We start from the raw sequence: 15,225 nt of genomic DNA, 5'->3' as shown, positions 1-15,225 counted from the left end.
TGGGGGAGGGGGAGGGAAATGGAAGGCGGTGGCGGGGAAGAGACAGAAATCTTTAATAAATAAATAAATTTAAAAAAAAGAAAAAAATAAAACATATAATGTATTACTTATATATATGTATTATGGAATAATTAAAGTAAGCCATCTAATATAAAAAAAAGACACACTTTATTCTTTTGAGAAAAGCGGAAGAAAAGCAAATTGAAAAAGGACAGCTTGTGCCATAACAAATAGACACTAATTTCCAAGCCTTGCTTTTGAGACTATGCATACTCAAGGCGAGAATTGGTGAGCAACCTGTCTGAGCCCTACTGACCTTAGCCTTAGATGCCCTGGGCTCTGACACTCACCAAGCTGATGGTCTTGGACAAGGATTCGGAAATTTATGGACTTTATGCTCTTAATAAATCAAACAAGGGAATAAGGTGTGCTTTAACTTCCTCTCTCACAGTCTGAAGCGAATGACCAATTGGCACGCCTGCCTCATGTAGCTTCCCCTCGTGGCCGGTCCAAGTCCCACTCAGCCGGGTTCCTTAGCTATTACGTTTCTCATTCTAGTGAATGATCTTCTTCCCTTGGGCGGCTGCCCAGAAGTCATCTTCTAAAAGAAAATGTGAAGGAGCATGAGAAGAGGGTGGGGTCAGGGAAAGGAAGAAATATGTCTGTGTAAAGTCAGCCCTTAACTCATGAATGTCATGGACTCTTCAACCCTGAGAGGAAAATGTCATTATGCTTATTTTACAGTTGAGAAGAGCCAGTATAGGATCATTCCCTGACATACTTTGGAGAATAAAATTAGAAATGGTACTAAATTGTGGGGCCAAGGAAAACAAGGAAAATCTGAAGCCTTTCTCCAAATGTTATTAAGACTCCTGGTGCTGGAGGCGCAGAGGTTAAGGGCACTTGTTGCTCTTGTACAGCATCTTGGTTTCCTTCTCAGGACCCACATGGCCGCTCACAACTACCAGTAACTCCAGTCCCAAGTGACCTGACACCCTTTTCTAACCTCTGTGGACACCAAGCACACACGTGGTACACATATATACATGGAGGCACAGTACCCATGCACATATAAGAACCAAATTAATAAATCTAAACTAAAAAAAGAAATCAAAGGCAGAGTAGGGGACATGCATAGCTCAGTGAGAGCCTAGTGGGCATGAACCCTTGAGTTTGGGTCCTAATGTCCTTACACACACACACACACACACACACACACACACACACACACACACGAGCCCCAAGATACTGAGGGCAGAGCATTAAATCACATACAGCTATTGTACCTATAGAGCAACCCTGGATGGAGCCAGCCTTCCTCTTCCCATGTTCTTTTTCTGTACTGTCACCATTCACTGCTTCTGATCCACTCCTAACACTTCTCCATCAAGTCCTGTGCCCGAGAGTGACCATCTGGACTCTCCCTCTGGTTCCTGGTTGGGTTAAGAGGGGTCCTTGTAGGAGGTTAGAGGGGGGGGGTGGGACAGTGAGCACCTTCCCTGCAGTCTGTATTTTGATAATATCTGTGTTCTTCCCTCCCTCTCTGCTGACAAGAAAGTCGACAGGCAAAGCTCCTATAGAGTTAGTTCTGGGGTTTCCTCCCAATCTCCCTCAGGTCAGCTTTTTAGTCCATTTTTCTACTGCCTGTACCTCTAAGTTGATTCATATGGATCTTTCTTTTTTTAAAAGTTGCATGGTTGTTTTTTCTTTTGCTTTTGTGTAGGTAAGAAGATATGAATGTGTGTTGACATGTGTGTGCAGACTTGCTTGATCATACACTCATGTGTCAACCCAGAGACTGATGTTTACTGTATGCATCTTTTAAAAAAGCGATTTATTTATTTATTATGCGTACAATGTTCTGTCTATGTATGTCTACAGGCCAGAAGAGGGCACCAGATCTCATTGCGGATGGTTGCGAGCCACTATGTGGTTGCTGGGAATTGAACGCAGGACCTCTGGAAGAGCAGCCAGTGCTCTTAACTGCTGAGTCATCTCTCCAGTCCTATTGTCACTCTCCGTCTTATTTTCTGAGACAGGAACTTGCAGTGAACCTGGAGCTTACCAGTGAGCCCTCAGGATCCACCTTCTCAGGTACCACACCCAGTGCTTTATGTGAGTGCTGGAGATCTGAACTCGGATCCTCGCCCTTGCACAGAGAGCACTTTACCTACTGAGCTGTCTTTCCAGCCCTGACATCTGTTTCTTGCAGGGTACCTATTGGGTTTATCCAACCACTGTTCCCTTTTTGCAGCTATGACCTACATTTTTCTTAGGGAAAAAAATATACCACCCCAAGTATCCAGGGGGGTTCACAACAGTCAAACCTGTTGGGGTTCTCTTATCTTTTGCCAATTAATTGCCTTAAGAATATTCACGTCTCCCTGGGACCTTTCTGCTGGAACTGGTGGAGGATGTGAGGGACTCTTATCTTTCAGGAGACAACCAACAGTTCCCATGAAGAGCCAGGAAATAAATAATTCGGGCTTCTCAGGCTATAAACAACCCTGTCACTCAGCCTTCTTCCTTCTTTGCTTGATTGTTACCTTGTAAAAATTTGAAATAAATTCTGATCCAACAGTGCAGGGAAATACAAACACAAGCGACCAGATCAGGAGCTAGCTTAGCAGTTCCCACGACAAAAGAAAAACAGAGGGCAAGAGACTGGTAGATGTCCTCTCTGGCGGTACAGAGAAAATTAGCACACAGAACAAACGTTTATACTGATCCAGCACACATAAACATACAGGTGTGGAGGTAGGGAGGTAGGGTCAATACAGACAGATAGACAGACAGACAGACACATACACACATACAAGCACACACCAAGAAGAAAAATTCCTGGAAATACAAAGGCCCCCATGAAAGTCCCCAAAGCCCCAGTTCTGCAACTTTTGCTCCTAACTTGATAGATACCCAGAATGTTTCTCAGTTACTCAACCTGAGCCTGTCTGAATGGCTTTTCCACTGCTTCTAAATGACCAAACCCACGCTACTCCTCCCAAAACCCATAGTGAGAGTCTGTACTGATTGTACTGATCTTCAGCAAGATCCCCATGGAGCCAGGGAGTAGACAGCTCTCCACCAAAGACAACTGGTGGTGTTCTTCCTTGCTGAGAGACTCGCACAGGTGTCATACATGTATTCTGAAACAGAACATGTGAAGAACAGAAAATCACCACAAATGAATATGACCCGGAATATTCTCTGCACAAGCGTCCAGAGGTCACAGGTCACAGGTCGGGAGGCAATGATATTTTGAAACAGTATATCCATGGACTCCCATGTGGTAGCCAAAGGCCAGGAACCAGGAAGCCAAGGCTTTAGTGGCAGTCACTGTCTCACTGTCTAATCACATTGGTTCCGAAAGAGTTGGTACTTCCTAACAAATATGTAGTATAAGTCATGTTGAGAAACTGCTATTACAGAACGCCTGATCTCCTGCTCGTACAGGTGAAGGAGATGGGTACTGTAACGGAGGTACCACAGCATCCACTGGGGGCTGAGGCTGGGTTGTATGTCCTGGCTCCATCAGTGCGGTGATGAACCTACCAAAGGGGAAGGGGGAAGATCTTCAAAGACTCTCTGTGAGGCAATCTGCTTGGAAGGCTGGAAAGATGGCTCAGGAGTCAAGAACACCAGGTTCAGTTCCCAGCGTTGGCGTCGTAGCTCACAACTCTCTGTAATTCCAGTTCCAGAGGATCTGATGTTTTTCTGGCCTTCTTAAGCTCTTGCATGCATGTGAGGCATATATGTACAGGCAGACAAAGCACTCATACACATAAAATGAAAAAGTTAACAAATCCTTTTTTAAAAGGAAAAGAAATGTTTTAGCAGACAGACTTTTTAAAAAAAATCATAGCTACATAGTCTCTGTGACTAAGATAAAATTGGATGGGGTGGTGGACCACTTTAAAATAATTTGCCGCCCTTCTCAGAGGAAGCAAAACGGTTATGAAATAGGAGTTAAATATAGCAACGGCCAAACTCAATGTCCAATATTCTGCCTCATGATTCCCACTAAGTGAATTCACATTTGATTTGGCCACATGCCTAGATCTGAGTTGTAGAAAAATGTTTATCACACATGGAGAACACTAGGAGACATTACCCTTTGGAACAGAGCTTAGAGGGTGGGTGGGCCCTTTTAGAGAGACAGGGACTGTGCCGGACAACAGTGCCTCCACACTGATGTGTGTAAGAGTGTTCTGGACTTCTTTGCCTCCAAGTCCATTAGGATCCAGTGGGTCTTGGCTGTGGCCTGAATACTCCATTTCTAACAAGCTCCTGAATGATGCTGGAGCTGCTGCTCTGTGGCTCACCATGAGCCACAGGGGACTAGGGCAATAATAGCATCTCCAAATTGGTGGCCTTTGGTCAGTAATAAATGTTAATGACAATAGCTTACATGCAAAGTACAATCGACACAAATGAAGTCACAGAGCTATGGGGAAGGTTGCTAGAGACTGTATGGAAATGCCGTTCTTAGTGTAGGCAGGGAAATGGGTGGTGGGAAAGTGTCTGCCTAAGGGGCTGGTGGATCACTAGACTCACTTCATGGGCAAAACTGTCTAGGATGGGGGCTCAGCCAGATTCAGTAAAATGTGCCCGAGGCTCAAAACTGCACATGGCATTTATAGACAGAGGTGAACAGAATGGTTCTTCTAACCCGGAAGGAAAGGATAATTGGATGAAAGGAAGTAGAAAATCTGAAAGATGGTCGGTTATACACAAAACGCAGTGGAATGACGTTCTTAAGGCGAGTGGATGACGACTGTCCCGCATCCCCACAGACGAGAACTGAAGAATTTAGTGCTGACACTTGCCTTTGTTTCTTCAATTGACAGAAAAACATAGGGCTACAGCGAGCAAATTATCCAGAAGGGAATTTTATGATTTCAAGCAGTTTTATCACTTAACAGAAACCTGGATCCTAGACCTTTGGCCATGTGGGGTTACCATCTCAGCTTCTGTGCTGATTAGGCTGTGGGCTGCCCATTTGAGAAAAGCCACAATCGGTTTGCAGCACTGTCTTTCCCTTGAAAGGCTTACAAATAGATTCTTCCTCCTCTCTGGCCTCTCCTCTAGAAGTTTCTCTTGCAGCACTCCAAGCAGAAACAGCTTCAAGCAATCTAGGACACATGGGAAATTTCTCTTTGATGTTTCTCCGCTGCTTCTCTCTGGAGCTTTTGTTCCCATGCTTCACTCTGCCTCCCCTGCTCTCAATCCTGCACCCCTCCATATGCACAAGGCAACGCATAACACTGTTCGGGGAGGCTGTGGGAACAGCCGCTTGGATATTGTAGCCATTTGTATTTAGTTTATATCTTCATGAAAAATTACCCAGTTTTTCTTGTCACAAAACAAATAGAATCATGACTTATGTTTTATAATTTATATAACCAATTTCATACACTTGTCAACTTCTTATCAGATTTCTGACAGTTATAAATCATTTCCCCCTGTGGAAAGATGGAAATGTGCCCTCCTGCCCACCTGTAGCCATCTCGAAGATTATGTTTTCATGTTGTTGCTCACTGTGGAGTAATCAGGCACATGAAATATTTACTGATGAGAGCTCGGCCTATACAGGCAAAAGCCTCTGGCACCTGCACACCAGAGTGTCGTCATGGAGATGAGGTTTTGAGGGAGGATCAGAGTAGTGACAAGATGCCCCATGCCATTGTCATCTCTGTGCCATGAGTTGTCAGTGTAGGGGATGCCTGAAGCACTCTGAAAGACTCTGAGTTGTAGGGTTGGAGGCTGGGCTGAGGTAGCCTCCCAAGAGAAGATTCTGTGCTAAAGTCAACAAGAACTTTGATTGCAATGGTGAGCAGCAGTAACTGTCCATGATGTAATAAAGACTGACCCCACAGTATAAAGTCATTAAATATAATCATGAAACCACAGTAGAGCGAAGCTATAGAAGAAGGAGCTAGAACTCCACTTTCTACTAGGTAGCTGTCTCTAAGCACATTGTTAGCTAACAATATAAGATGCTTGTAATTTCCTTTCAAAACCTATAAATCTGTTATTATGATATGTATATAACATTTCCTGAGTAATACCATGGCAAGAAATATTAATAATTGTTATAATAGCTAAGAGGAATTAATGCTTTTGATATACACTCTTTTGTAATACTTTTTCCATCAAAGTATTATTATTATTAATTAATGAATGATAGTAACGAATAACTTTGTGGTCTCTATTAAGCACTTGCTATGTCTCATCTCATTTAGTCACCCAAAGAATATTTTGTGGCAGATCTAATTTATCATTGCATAAACTTTAGTTTTTCCTCACTTGCCTTGCCACAGAGATGTTAAACAATATGCGCAAAGGTCTCACGTCAGTGGATGTGAGATCTGACCTCCCCATGTCAATTATACCAGGCATCAGCATCTCTTTGGCCACCTCTTCCTCATAGACATAAAACTGAAGGCACGCTCCACCATTTAGAAATGATTCCAATTTCAGTATGCTATATGGTATCTCCTATTACTTTATTTGACCTTTTAACAAAGCAGGTATATTAACTTCAAGATTCAAAAAAAAAAAATCTAGTTGGGCACAGTGATACACTGGGAGGTGTTAAGGTGGGTGATCAGAGTTTAATGAGGCCAGTCTGGTGACTTAGTGAAGCCATGGTTTGTTTTCTTTTTTAAAAGAAATCTTGAAAGAAAACTGAAGATTTTCCTTAGTTTTCAAAACACCTTGAGAACCCTCTAGGGGACATCTTGTCTCTCAGGGCTCACCATGCTACAGGGGATTCTTGCAAAGGAAAGAGTAAAGATGAACTTCCAGGAAGCATAGGATGCCTCTGAAGCTCAGCCTACAGATGCAGGCTACACAGGAGTCGAGGAGGGGACTCCCGATAGCCATGTTTGAGTTGAATCTGCAAGGGTGAATAGGGAGACATTAGTATATTAGACAGATATGGGGTTGGTCATAGAAGGGAGGGGGAAAAGGGTTGAGACACAACTACCCCCAGGAACTACACAGTTTGAGATAGGTTTCAATAGCTGGAAATTAATCTGTAACAGTGGTCAGGGGTCAACATGGGAGTCACCTCCCAGGCACTTGTAAACTCAACCTTAAAGGTGCATGACAGCTAAATCCCACCTGCTCTGAGAACCGTAAAACAACTTTTGCGGGTCATTCTAAAGACAACAGGAAGCAGTGAAGAACAGTTTGACCATGTTTGCACTTTAATAATAATTGCCACATTGATGGATTCTGTAAATTTTGGAGGTGGGAGACAATTAAAGTGAGGGAAATTATGTGGAGGTCATTGCTTAAGAACAAGGACGAAATTATAAGAGGGTAGAAGGGCAAAAGGGGAGTAGGAAACAGATCAGACAGTTATGAAAATTCTATTTAACGTGTCTGCCCTTTGGAGGTTGGATATTGAGAAGAAAACAGCCAGGCATGGTCTCTGGGTCTCTTGGAGATTTTGGAAGAAGTAGAAATTTATTCTAAGAATTATGGAAGGATAGAATCCATGAAAGAAAAGGTAACTTCTTTGAAGATATCAGATTGTGATATTTGTTACATCTAAATATGGCTATCCAGCCAGTCGGGCCTGAAAGGAGGCTGGGGTTGGAGATCCATGCTTGAGAATGATCTATACAGCTGTGTGTGTACAATAAACATCATGCGCTAAGTGTAAGCACATGAACTTGAACAATGGGTGTGTGCCCCACATCACTTCCCTGGTGGGAGACATTAGGTGACCATAAGAAATAACTCCAATTTCCTTGTTCCTTTACCTACACTAAACATCCAAGAAAGAGTGACCTAACCTACTCACAGTACTGCCTCCTCTCACCTCCTGAAGTTGAGGCAATGCCCTACTGCTTAGACGAGGTGAGGAGGCTGGGGCATAAGCTGATGACAGGAGGGCCTTGACAGGGTCAGCCAAGAGAAGTCCGCTTGGAGAAACGTCAGAACTACTGGGGGCTTTACTCAGGGGTGAGATCTCACACATTAAAGAGAAGCAAGCCCTTCTGCCTTCCTTTGAGGAACATCCAAGGAGAGAACTGTTAGCAAAGGAGCCATGTGTGAATAACTCAAGACAATTTGGGTCCAAACAAGGTGGGAGGAAGTCAAGGTATTTGGAGCTTAGTTTCATCCTGTTTTGTTTGGTTTGAAATAGTCTCTTGCCTTGTAAACCAGACTGACTTGAAACATAGGTAGACTTGAAACTCAGGGTAATCCTCCTGTCTCAGCTTCCTGAGTACTAGGATTACAACTATGAGCTGCCATCTCTAGTGTGGTGGTCTAAATGAAAATGACCCCCAGAGACTCATAGGGAGTGGCATTCTTGGAGGAGTGGCCTCATTGGAGTAGGTGTGGCCTGGTTGGATGAAGTGTGTCACTGGGAATGGACTTTGAGGTTTCAGATGCTCAAGCCAGACCTAGTATCCCATTCCTTTCCTGCTGTCTGCAGATCCAGACGTAGAACTCTTAGCTACTTCTCCAGAACCATGTCTGCCTGTGTGTCCCATGCTTCCCATAGTTATGACAGTGGACTAAACCTCTGAACTGTAAGCCAGGCTCAATTAAATGTTTCCTTTGTGAGAGTAGCTATGGTTGTGGTGTCCCTTCACAGCAATAGAAACCCTAAGTAACCTGGCTTTGGGGCTTAATCTTTCTGGAATTGTCCTACCTCCCTCTCTAGATCAAGAAGAACTCAACAAACCACTTTAGAGCAAAAAAGCACATTCTTGTGCTACAATCATAAGACTTCTCTGAGTCAAGAATCCTGTGACTGTGGACATGTTTGAGCGTTTCCTCATATTTTAAGGAATGCACTGCGTGGGTGTTTTCCCCTGAATGCCTTCCTTATTAGAACATTCAGGCATTCCCGGCTGAGGGTTTGTGTATATCTACAAGGGTCTACATTAGGAGAGAGACATTTTTATTTTATGTGCATGTATTTTGAGGGAGTCCATTCCCCATGAATAGCTTACATCGCTTCGTAGTCAAGATCTTCTAAGCAAAATCATTTACAGCTGAATTTAATCTGTTTGCATAAGGAGAGTTCAGGATAGTAAAGCTTAGAGACATCTCTATCCCCAGAGATGCTTCAAAGTGGTAAAGATAAAATCCTCCTTTCCCTCTACCCAAAGATTAGATGAAATTCCAGAATAAAGATAATGTTTTACTCTGTGGGGAGGTTGTGCAGGTCTCTCCCAGGCCTATATAAGATCAGAGTGACCTAATTAACTGGGTTCTCCAATAGTGCTCTCAATTACATGCCCGGTGCCCTTCCCCACACAGCAGAGTTTGTGGAAGATGCCACTCTGTCTTGAGTTCCCATTGAAAAGTCATCAATGGCCCTTGCCTCTGACACAAAGATCTCATGGATTCTGTGTGCAGGTATGTGCATAAATACATACATAGAACTGTTAAATGTATACATATCTGTGTACATATATGCACATGTATTCATATATGAATGAAATATGCATCTTTACATATGTACACATACATAAATGTGTCACTAGCTAAGTTCCTTTTAAGTAAGTAAAAAGAAATCTTAGCTATTTTATAAATTCTAACTTAGCAATTTTATATGTAGATTCCCTTCTAAGTAAAACTACCTCCTTATTGAAGGATCATCCAGGCACAGGATCCACAGTCTGTTTTTCTCAGTGTACAGATTTTTAGGGTAATTTAGGATGGATGAATCATGGCACTCCAAGGCCAGGACTATTTGTACTGTACCCTGCAGGGAGAGCTACAGATGGTCTCCTCAAATTCAAGGTCATCCAACAGATAATCATTGACTCCAATGTATCCCCTTACATATTAATAAGGCCCAAAGCCATCATTAAACTTCAGAGACTGAAAGTTCTGAACTTTAGGATTAGACACTTCTCTCTTGGCACTGACCCCGACTGGTCACTGCCGCCTCTGGGAACCTGTGCACACAACACAGACCTGCAGAGCAGCTTTTGTTCCTCATTCAGTTTCAGGCGGTGCGTGCTTCAGGGTCTGCAGATGACACAGTGAGGTGTCACTGAAAAGGACTTGTTGCGTGAAGGCCAACTCTCAGCTGTAAGAAGACCCGGCAGCTGTGTGTGCTTCTCCTGACACAGAGAAAGCTACAGCGGCTTTGATGACAGTACGTGCCCGTACACAAATACTTTTCTACCTACAGCCCCACAGCTCCTCTCCTCGGCTAGGGCATAGCCTACATTCCAGCAACTCTCAGTGTTCACAGAGAGCCGAGCTAATCTAGGTATTCAAGCTCTACGGAGCATAGAAAATCTATACCCGGTTTTCAGTATTCCCTTTCCTGAATTCTAATTCATTGGAGCCTCCTCTTCATTTTCAATATTTAAAATAAAGCAAAGCTAAAAATGAGCTGCCTTGCAGGACTCTGTCTGGGTACCATTTTCTACATGCCTTCATGTCTGTCCTCTGACCTTCAGTCCCCACCTCCACATACTTAAAATTGCTGACAACCTTACAGTGTCCTGGACATGCATGGGATCATGGTCAGTGTGGAAGACTCAGAGCTGCCAGGAGGAAGACAGAAAACCTGCTTTAGTGAGCACATTCATTTCTCAGGAATGAAACTCACAGTGATCTCCCCGTTGTCTGTGCTGCCATCTGATAAGAGGAAAGGTTTTGAGTTAATCCTCTCCTTCTGTCCAGGAAGCAGGAAAGAGCTCATCGAGGGCCCATTGTGTGGCACCACCTGCCCATGTGTCCAGAACCACGTGACCACTCGAATCTTGGAGGATGACTGGGACCTGGGATGATTTTCTGAGTTACAGAAAGTTGGCTGGGAAGCTGACAGAAGGTTTAGTTGGAACAAAGGATCCCATCTCATTCCATCTATCTGCTCTTTAGAATAATATAAGACATTATCCTCTCTTGACATTGTGGGGTAAATAAGGAAAAGGGCTGGTGAGATTGCTTTGTGAGTGAAGGCACCTGCTGCCAGGTTTAATGACCTGAGTTCTATACCCTGAATCCAATGGTAGACGCAGAGAATCAATTTCCCCAGGTTGTCCTCTGACCATGTCCATATACATGCTGCGGCATGTCCACATACATGCTGCGGCATGTCCACATACACGCTGTGGCATGTCCACATACATGCATCCACACACACATTGCAAAGAAGAAACTTGGCTTTAAAGGAAAACACTTCCTGCAAACACTGGGTCAAAAGACCCACTTCTATTGGGATTTTCTCTATTTTCTCTCTGATCTCCCTCAGCCAGCAGCTTTCTGCATGAGTTGAATGAGAACAGGAAGATATGGGGAAGGATTCTGGATCAGACAGAGGGTCTCTTGCCCTGCACTGTTACCTAGGAAGATCCTCATACGGTAGCTGCTTTTAGGATGGAAGAAACAGCAGCCGTCTCTAAGAACGGAGGCCTTCTATCCTGGTGATGTTCTATCTTCTAGGAGTCATGAGACTTACCTTAATAGCCTAACATGGAGCAACTTCAGAGGCCTCTTTCTAAAGCAAAAGCTGGGACTAGGGCAGTGGCTTGGTTGACAATATCAATAATACAAGTCATGAGGACCTGCGTTTGGAAACCCAAAAGTCACATGAAAGGCTGGGCCCCACCCACCACAACTTGATGCTAAGACCCTGTGATTGGAGACACCTCACATGTAGGTCAGAAAACCTGGAGAAATCAAACTGGTGCTGACCAGAAAGTTTCCTCTCAGCTGCCTGGCTTTCACAGTACCAGAAGGCGCTGTGTGTAGGCTGTAAGGGGGAGAAATCATTGACCCTCTTACCCAGCTGTGGACCCTGTGAGCCATAGCAATGACTGGCATGGCAAGATAAGCCCATGGGTGACATAGTGGCATGAACGTTATGGCTCTAACCAACTGCTTTCCTGGTTGGTTTAAAGACCCACTCTACAGAAGGAGTCAAATGCCTGGTATTATAAAGTTGTCCGAGATCAAAAGTGAACCTTTTACTATGCTTTCACTGAATGAATATACTAGGGAACTGGTCTCTAAATTTGTTTCTCTAGACCTCTGTGCGAATGCAGCTGTCAGGCTCAGCAGAGACATTTCTGTGTGCCATGGATGTCGGTTAGCACAGACACTCACAGATGATCGGAGCATAGAGCCTGTCAGCAGAGTGCTCGCCCGCAAATGGAACGTCTGTATCAATCCCTCCTTTGACTCTCAAAAGGGGGAGAAGCAGAAAGACTTTAAGAGTCGGGGTTGGGGAGGGCCAGAAAGAAGGGGTCTTCTGGACACGCCAGGGCTGCTGTACTCCTCAGTTCACAGCATTTATGGTCCCCAAGACCTGCCCATGATCACACTGGTCAGCATTTTAGCATGGAGTGGGAACAGACTCGTGAGCCCCTATTTCTGACTGAAGAGCTACAAACGGATAAACAATTTTGGGGGGAGGATCAGTTTCCTTTAATGATGTGGCCCCTGGTAGATCTGCCATGCTTCAATGGGTAACCCCACACTCAGGATTGTGTGGGCAGCAGAAATTGGGTCATTAAAAAAAAATGACATAAAGTTGTGGGGTGGATCAGGAAGGAATCAGGGAAGAGTGAAGATGAAAGCAAACTGCATAAAATTCTCAAAGAATTAATCAAGGGCTGGAGAGACGGCTCAGTGGTTAAGAGCACCGGCTGCTCTTCCAGTAGTCCTGAGTTCAATTCCCAGCAACCATATGGTGGCTCACAACCATCTGTAATGAGGTCTGGCGCCCTCTTCTGGAGTGTGAACATACATGCAGGCAGAATGCTGTATACATAATAAATAAACAAATAAATAAATAAATAAGAATTAATCAAATACAGAAGCTGAATCCAGTTATGCACATCTGTAACTCCAGCACTTAAATCATAGAGATGAGGCTTTTGGAGCTCAGCTAATCTAGCTTATTTGATGAGCTCAGGTTTAGTGTGAGATTCTGTCTCAAAAAAATTAGAGGGAGAGCAGTTGAGGGAGATACTTGATATTGATCTCCAGCCCCCCCCCCCACACACACACCATGAAAAGAGAAGAAACAGCCCTTATTGGCTTCAGGAATTTTAGTTTAAGGGTTGGTTGATGGATGATTGGTGAGCAAACAGCGTCTGAGCAAGGACATTAAGTTTCTCTTTGCACAAGGTCTAGACTGAATTGAGTTGGGAGAACCCCGATGTGGTGTGGACATTTAAAGGAGCATTCCACAGTAGCTAATGGCCAGAACTCTAATGAGGGGTGTTGGTAAGAGAAGGCAAGGATAGTGAGGAACTGATGTTCCCGATGAAAAGAAGAAGGGTAGGGGGAATTGTGTCTCCCTCTTCACCTTTATGCTGCCTGAGAGGTGATGGGGCATGACTGCGTAAGAGAATATGGAAGAAGTTAGCTGATGCTCGGTACAGGAAGGCATAGGAAGGCTATACCTTTATGTTGCTCTGGGATCCCAGGCTCCTACATGGGTCTGACTGTGTGGATGAGCTGAGAATTGCTAACTCAAATAAACAGACCTGACTTTCCAGGTGAGGCAGGGCTGAATTTTAGACCCTTTGTGTCCCCTCTATGTGATGCCCTGGCATGGTGACCCACCGGTACTGCTGGGGAGCAGTCCTTGGGGATGGAGAGGGGCCTATGAAATGGAATGTCACCTTCTAGGTAGGCTTTTCCTGGAAGTGTCTGCTCTCCAGCCTGCAACACAGCTCCAGGATTTCAGGGCAACCCAATTACATGAAGGCAAATGTCACAGCTTCACAGTGTCATTTTTTTTCCCATCAGTAAGACATCATTTCCTCTCAGAGGCCACTGTAATTAACCCGAGAGAGAATAAGTCATCTTTAAAGTCAGAGAAGGAGCAACCATCATGGCTTGACATACTCTGATTGAAAACCTGTTTCGGGGATTCACCCAATCTTTTTGTCCTTCCACATGAGACCCTTAAAGTCAATCCTACTTTAAAATTTTTTTCTTCTATTTTTGAGAATTTAGCACAATTGCATTGTTTCTCCCTTCCCTTTCTTCCTTTCAAACCCTCCTATATCCCCCTCCTTACTCTCTTTAAATCCATGGCCTTTTCTCAAATAATAGTTGCTACAGGCATATATGTCTCTACATATATATTTATAAATATAACCTGCTCATTCTGAACAATGTCACTTGTATGTATGCTTACAAGGCTGACCTTCTAATCAATTGGTGCGATACTACATCCATGACTGCCTGAACATGAACTGAACAAGGACATCATCAACAGACATGTGAAAGTGGACAGGAGAAAGCCCACAGGGCCTCACTCCTATATAAAGAATTACAGGCAACCGAAGAATTCTGAGAGAGAGAGAGAGAGAGAGAGAGAGAGAGAGAGAGAGAGAGAGAGAGAGAGGGAGGAATAGTCATTGTTGTTTTTAAAAGAGGGGGGGAAAAGACACAAAAGAATTCCTCCACCTCTATCTCCCCTCCTTGGTATCCACACCAGGTAACTGCTCAACCATCCTTATGAAGGAGTTTCTCTGCTTGTTCAGGAAATTAGACAATGACAGTCACATAGTCTATGCCAAGGTGGGGGTGTGCATACGCTCCTTTGTCTAAATGTCACAAATTGTTATAGTTTTGCTCTGCGTTTCAGAGTCAATATCATCACCCTTTAATTAGCCAGAAGACTCCTCTGTAACAATCAAAAGGAACAGCAACATTCGAGGTCCCTGTCGGACTTTCAATATAATTATTTGTCAGAATCATATTAACCTGATGTACGACAAACCCGTAAAATGGATACATTTCGGTCTCCAGGAGTCCTCCCTCATTAACTCTGATATTTATAGCCGTGGTTTCAATGCTGCCGTCCCGTCCCTCCCCCTGTGAAACACTGAGCAGGGACGGCAGGTTCCTCTGATGCTATTAGGGGAGTCATTTGTTTTGCAGTGTTGTAAAGAGGGGTAGGGAAGAAGCCTAGCCTTGGTTCCAGGCACTCCTGAGTCCAGAATGGTTCCTCTGCCTGTTCCTCTCCTTTTAGGGATGGGGAAGCAAACTCAGATTAGATATGTGTGTACAAATCCTGCATGGTTAATAACTCACAAGGGTAATGAGGCAGAACTAATTGGACAGAGCTGTTTGGGGGATGGTTCCTAGATCAATCTTTCTGGGATCAAAGTCTGGCTTTGCTCCTGACTCACTTAGGCAGGATGCTGGATTTCCTCTGGCCTTGGCTTCCTCGTGTGAAAAATGGGGACAAGAGCAGGAAATAGAAAACACTATCCT

The sequence above is a fragment of the Microtus ochrogaster genome, chromosome 2, assembly GCF_000317375.1.
Source record: "Microtus ochrogaster isolate Prairie Vole_2 chromosome 2, MicOch1.0, whole genome shotgun sequence".
Lineage (NCBI taxonomy): Eukaryota > Metazoa > Chordata > Mammalia > Rodentia > Cricetidae > Microtus > Microtus ochrogaster.
This window is presented reverse-complemented; position numbering follows the sequence as displayed.